We start from the raw sequence: 6723 nt of genomic DNA, 5'->3' as shown, positions 1-6723 counted from the left end.
TAACTCACAATACTTTAGTGAACTACAGGCATGTTGTCTTCGTAACCATAAACCCTAATCCCATATGTCAGAAGTAGTCCTTTATAGATAAACTCGGTATTCGTATTATGTGTCATCCACATCTTCGGTAACTCACTTGATGAAAACGGTCCAAAATTATATCAATTTTATATTATGTTTATGAAAACGGTTTCTGAATTTTTCACATTACCTTTACATAGATGGTATCGATATGATGGTTAATTTCTGTACCATTTTGACTATAGTTGGACAAAAATAATCAAGACCAAGGAACCGAACCAAACTAACTGAGGCTGAAACCTAATTGATCGAGACTGAAATTTTCGAGTAAAAATTCAATTAGCATTTTTCACTAACCGAAATTAATTCAGTCATAATCGAGATATTTTAATTAGCAAACTGCTCAAAATACTACCAGTTCTTTTCTTTTTTTGAACGGGACTACCAGTTCTTTTTAGTCAAAACTACATGCGGTCATTTAATTAATTCGGTTTGGATCAAAACTCACAACCAAATAATTTGGTTTGGTTCGTACGGACTTCATGACAAAATATGTAACGGATTGGGATTAAAAAACCAAGTGAATCATAGTAAAATTTTCCTCTATTTTTATTATGGGGCTATTACATAACTGATCCTATTTTTGGAACCAACTATATATTTGACCCTATTTTTTTCACTTTACAGATTTGACCGCGTTTTTTAAAAATGAAGGCCGTTTGACCTTGAAGCTAGGCTACCGTCATTTGGGAGTGAAAAAAATTTAAAGAAAAAGAAAAAGACACGCTACAAGACCAGAATACCGCCTCTCAAACCCTATCTGCTATCTCTCTCTCACTCTCTCTCACTCACGCGAAAGGACACCAGAGAGGCCGAGAGAAGGCGGCGGCGGCCGGAGAGGCAGGGCGCGAGCGGAGGCGGCCAGCGGGGCAGGGCGACACGTGCGCACGGGGCGTCCGCGGCCGGCGGGCCAGGGCGTGCGCGACCGGCAGGGCGGCGGCGAGATGAGGCGGCAGCGGCGCGCGCGGGGAGGTTCGGTGGGAGGCAGCGGGCTGCGGCGGCGCCCGGAGGCCGCGGGCAGCCCGCGTGGCGGGGCGGCGGCGGCGAGCGGCAGCCATACCTCGGGGCTCAGCCCAACAAAATCGTATTTTGCAACCTCATCAAGGTTGACCCACACATGAAAAGCGACCTGCACAGATGAATTTGTAAGAAAAATGCATATGCTAACTGTGATTCCATTCGTGATTGTGATTCCATTCAATTTCAGGCCCACCACACATGAGAGCAGCATGTCTAATTGTGATTCCATTCAATTTCAGGCCTACTAGAAGCATAGTTATGTGGAAGATATTTTAGCTCATCACTAGTACTTAAAACAGCTTGGTGCTGTTGGTGCTGTGATTGATTAATTTTGACATGGTATATTTACCTCACAATTTGATAATTTTGGACAAAAGCTGTCAAAATTTCATTTAAAATAGGCAAAACAATGTCAAAATTTTTTTTAAATTAATTCAGATTTGAGCTAAATTTAGTTCAAATTTTAATACAATCCATCAATTTAATTAAACTTCACTAAAATATCAAACAAATTTGTCAAAAATATTAAACGCAAATAAATCAAATATTACAATTAAATTGTTTGCTATCAGGACAGATGTATAAAATTTGGTCAAATGTGCTATAAACATAGAGTCAAATATGCAAGGGTAAAACGTCCATTCATGTCTCATTTAACACCGTTAAGCTCACTTAACAGACTAGACTAGGGTCAGTTGGCGCCTTCATTTTTGAAAAACAGGGTCAAATCTGCAAAGTGAAAAAAATGAGATCAAATATGTAGTTGGCTTTCAAAATGGGGTCAGTTATGCAATAACCTCTTTTATTATATGTTTTGAAAATTAAATAGCACATGATAATAATAAATAATATATGAATTAACGAAATTGAGTGAGCTAACCAATTAGAATAAATGTCGTATAACTATAGCAATCTTGGTGGTTTGGAGCATAAGTTGGAAGAAAGGGTAGCATGATTGATGGAGTATTTGTTATTATCATGTGCTATTTAACTTTTAAAGCATATAATAAAATTAGAGGAAAATTTTATTATAATCCACTTGATTTTTTTATCTCTCAATCCGTTACATATTTTGTCATGACCGAAGACGTACCAACCAAAACCAAATTATTTGGTCAATGAGTTTTGATCCAAACGGAATTAACTAAATGACCGCCTCTAGATTTGACCTGGTAGTATTTCCAGCAGTTTTCTAAAATCTCTCGAAACGATCGTCTCGTCCTTCTAGAAGCTCTTAAATACTCCTGTAGTCCTGTTTCGTAGCGCCGCATTTCGATCCCAAAAAAGACCGTCGTCACCGCAGCCGCATTTCTTCAACTCGCTTCACCCGCGCGCATTTTTACGAACACCTCGCTCGCGTGCGATGGGCAGAGGCAGCAGGGCACAGCGGAAGGAGGCCGCGGCGGCGGCGGTGGCGGGCGGGCTCGACGACGAGTCGAGAGCCCTGCGCAAGGAGGCCGCAGCGGCGCTGCGGATGAGTTCCGAGGATGGCCGGTACGACGAGGCGATCGCCCGCGCCGAGGAGCTCGCGGCCAGGCACCCCGGAGTCCTCCGTCGACCGCCCGCCGCTCTGGGCAGCTTCCCGACACCCGGGGGGGGGGGGGGGGGCGCACCTCGAATCCTCCAGGGACTTCTACGTCCGGGCCCAGCGGCTCGCCTCCAACTGCGTCGAGATCGCCACCAGCCTGGCGATGGCGCGGTTCGTGTGCTTGAACGACGATTGTGCCGACGTCGAGATCATCCGTGCCATGAGGATCTCCTCCCCCACCGACCCCGCCGAGAACAACGTCGCGTACGACCTCGTCGACGGCGGCGGGAGCACCACCGTCAAGGAGAGAATCGCGAACGCGAAGGCGGCCGCGTCCAGCCGCTACAACGAGATCCTCGCTCACGTGTTTGTTACGGTCATCCCGCGCGCCGTCCGCGACCTGCTCGATATCGCCAAGCGCGACGGCGCGGCCAAGGAGGTCAAGCCGGCGAAGGCGCTCGCCGAGCGGTACAGCTACTCGTCGCGCGCCCTCTTCGCCCACGCACACATGGACGTGCAGTTCGCGCGCGGCCTCGCCCCGGGCATCGACAAGCGTCCGTTTCTGGATCGCCTCCTCAGCGATCTGAACAAACAGGCGCATCAGTTCGACACCTCGCTCGTGCTCGCCATGTTCCGCGCCAAGCTCTTGTTCCTCTTGGACATGCACCTTGCTGCGGAAGTTGAGTGCAATCGGGCGTTGTACATGAAGGGGGCAGCTGATCCCAGCGATGAGGACGTACCACTTGGATCTGTCCCCGGTGAGAACTCTGAAGAGAGGGAATTCTCCATCCGCATTGATCTCGGACGCTTACTGCAGAAAATTGTCTTGGCATCTAAAGATTACTGGTACTCATTGCCAAGTGAGAAGCAGGACAGCTTTCTGTTTGTGGGATTCAATTCGATGCATCAGCATTATGCTAAAAATTATGAAGTCGAGAAGTCGATGTCGAGGCTGCAAACCATATCTGATGCAATTAGCTTGGTCAAGAAATGCAAGTCATGGAGGTTCTGGATTTGCCCCTATTGCGTCGGCAAGAAGAACCCGGACATTGACTCGCTCTTCCAACACTTGCGCAATAAGCACGCAGAAGGGAATGTGTGGCCGAAGCTGCAGTCCGTTCTGGATCCAAAATCGATTTCTAGTACTTCTCAGGGTGATTGTTTCTTGGACGATGTAACTATGTGTCAAGATTTAAAGGAGAATTATGTCTACCACTTCAAAAGGATGGATCTTGTTTAAAGCTAAAGCTAAAGCTGAAGAATGTCCCCACGGATACTTTAAGCTCTGAGGTTCGACAACCTTCCCTTTTGCATGGCCATGTTTCAAACATTTTCGTTTATTAGATTCACTCATACTGATATTCATTTTTATTGGACTAAACACCATGGCAGTTTAATGAGGCTTGTGCTGAGAGATCCAGGACTTGTGGTATGATTTCCTTGAAGTCTCTATTCTGGATTACCGTGTAGTCATCACACCCCTTGCAATATCTTTTATATCGGTATGTTTACATCTGGAGGTTCTTGTTCATGCCTAGCTATCTGTCCGTTCACTCTTGTGTACTGATTTACGGATCTATATCCATCTTTACAGGACCAGTTACTGATTTGCATGGGTAAAGATAAAACTGATGGTAGTAAAAAGAGTATTGATGCTTCTGAAATCGATCCATTATTTCCTAATGTTGATGACAGTCATGATGTTGATGCAATATTTCCTAATGTTGGCGATGCCTCTAACATCAACGCTGCTGATACATAGAAAACAGGTTATGCAGATTTCTGATCCTCTTTCAATGCAAACTGTCTTTGTTTGTTTATGCACTGCATATTAGCATATAATTGAGGCACACTTACAAAATACCCAACAAAAATACTACCCACATGACTTCCTGTTATGTGGGGAATTTTGTATCAACGAGGGCATCGGCAGTCTAGCGCACGGCAAGCAGCTGAAAAGATTGGGCACGACAATTAAGTTTCAGGATTCAGGAGTTGTAATATATTTGGAATTTTGGATTATGTCTTGGAGTTTTTTCTGTTCAGATTACGTCTAGGAGTTGTTGAGAGTTTGCTAGGGATAAGTCATATGAGTTAAATTAGAGATAAGTTTAGAAAGCTATTTAAAGGAGTCTGTATTACCGTGAACAGACAATCAAGAAAAAAAGTTATTCCATCTCTCTCTCTCTCTCTCTCTCTCTCTCTCTCGATGTCTGCCTTTCCCGTTTATGCGCCTTGCCTCCCCCAAGCAGTGCTTATTTCTCAGCTACCGTGATCGTGGGCCGCGACACAGGAGGCCGGCCTCCATCGTTTCACCTGTATAATCTGTGGCCTTGGCACTTCCTTTCAGGAACAAAAACCAGTAATCACATCGGTTTATAATTTCATAGTGTGATAATGCTGAGTATATATTTGTGCAAATGTGGTATCTGAAATCTATTGATAACGTTCTAGTTATTTGCAGTTGTGCTAATACTTATTTAGTATTATTAAAACATTGGATATTCTTTGTTTTCAGGAGAAATTTAACATTCCGTATCCAAAAGGTAACTATCACATGTTCCAATTATTCCTGAAAATAGATAATTTTTTTAATTATTAGTTGTAACTATGATTTTATTTTGATTATCTGAACATAGTAATCTTACAGTTATTAGTTGCATATGCAATTTTTTGTTAACGTGAATGTAGTAACTGCTTTCTCAATTATGAGCAATTTAATTTATCCATGATTGCAAAATCTATTAACGTCCTAGGAAAACACTCTGCTTCCACTTTTCAATTCAGTTGTGCAACTTGGTGGTTGTATGTTCTTATGGATCATCTCAACATCTTGTAGCTTATGTCCAATCAGCTGAGGAAATGGAAAGCACCACCAGCTACCAGTAGGGGTGTAAGTGGGCCAGCCCGCGAACCCGCTTATAGATTAATTAAGTGGGTAATCCGGTGGCCAACCTGCTTAATTGGCCTATAAGCGGGTTTCGGGCTGGCCCACTTACACCCTTAGCTATCAGAGTATAGTTCTCAACAACGACAACACTGACAAAGACCTAGCAATCTTGCATGTAATTACACAGGTAGTAAAAACTTGCATGTATTTTCCTTTTTTTTTGGGGGGGGGGGGAGGGGGGTCATATGGTAGCATCTGAGTTCTGATTTTCTATGAATATATTTTCAGTCGTTGTGGTATTTGAGGGTCTTCAGAGTTGAATTTCTAAGGGAAAGGCCCTGATCAAGCACGTTCTGATGGCCATTTACTTCATGTCAGTGACTCAACTCCCCACTTGGGAGGTTAAATCTATCGAGAAGAAGTGCCGGGCCTTCCTTGGAAAGGTGATGACAATGCCGGTGCGTAAGGAAGCCTAGTAGCCTCGGACAAACTTTGTCAGCTGATCGCTAATGGAAGATTTGCAAAAATGACACTCCAAAGATGACCCTTTGGCGCGACTGCGGAGCACGTGGGCTGGTTGCCCTAATGACCGCCCAGGAAGGGATTGCTGGTAACCCTGTAGGATGATTGTTTAGAACTTGCGTCTCCATGATGCGGCTCTTGTTGTAACCCCTCCGCTTTTCCACTCTCTTGTAATTAAATTTCTGCTCTCCTAATTTAATATACACCCCTTACTTAAAAAAAACATGTGAGGCCTGAGTATCATCAATCTCAGCCTGATGGGGATCAACCATCAATTTCTGCTGCTGGTGGTGGTGGTTGGCTATCTGTTGCATCATCTGAGTATGCTGCTGCATCTGCTACACCATTAGGCTGATCATCTGAGTTTGGTTGGCCACAACTTGAGCCAGAGTTGGGTTCTCCAACGGCGGCGGTGGTGTTGCTCCATGGTGAACTCCTTGAGTAGTCTCACTTTCATCAGTGTCACGGTTGGCATTGCGAGTGTTCACCATCTATTGCGACGACGAGAGCACATGGAGAACAAAGGACAAAAAGAGACAACTAAGAAAAGGGTTTTATTGAATTAATTAACTACAATTGTCTTGCTTAGAAACACATTTAAAAAGCACACAACTCCTGGTAGCACGACCATAACTCTACTACTAGTCATGGTGCACAACTAACCCCAAACGAAGCAAACCTA

General features: G+C 44.3%; 1 pseudogene; it reads left to right on the top strand.

Annotated features, from left to right (window-relative positions):
* The first annotated feature begins 2276 nt into the window (after window positions 1–2276).
* On the top strand, window positions 2277–5504 carry LOC102713689 (annotated as a pseudogene).
* The last annotated feature ends 1219 nt before the right edge of the window (window positions 5505–6723 follow it).

This window comes from Oryza brachyantha, chromosome 11 (genome assembly GCF_000231095.2).
Source record: "Oryza brachyantha chromosome 11, ObraRS2, whole genome shotgun sequence".
Taxonomy (NCBI): domain Eukaryota; kingdom Viridiplantae; phylum Streptophyta; class Magnoliopsida; order Poales; family Poaceae; genus Oryza; species Oryza brachyantha.
This window is presented reverse-complemented; position numbering and strand designations above follow the sequence as displayed.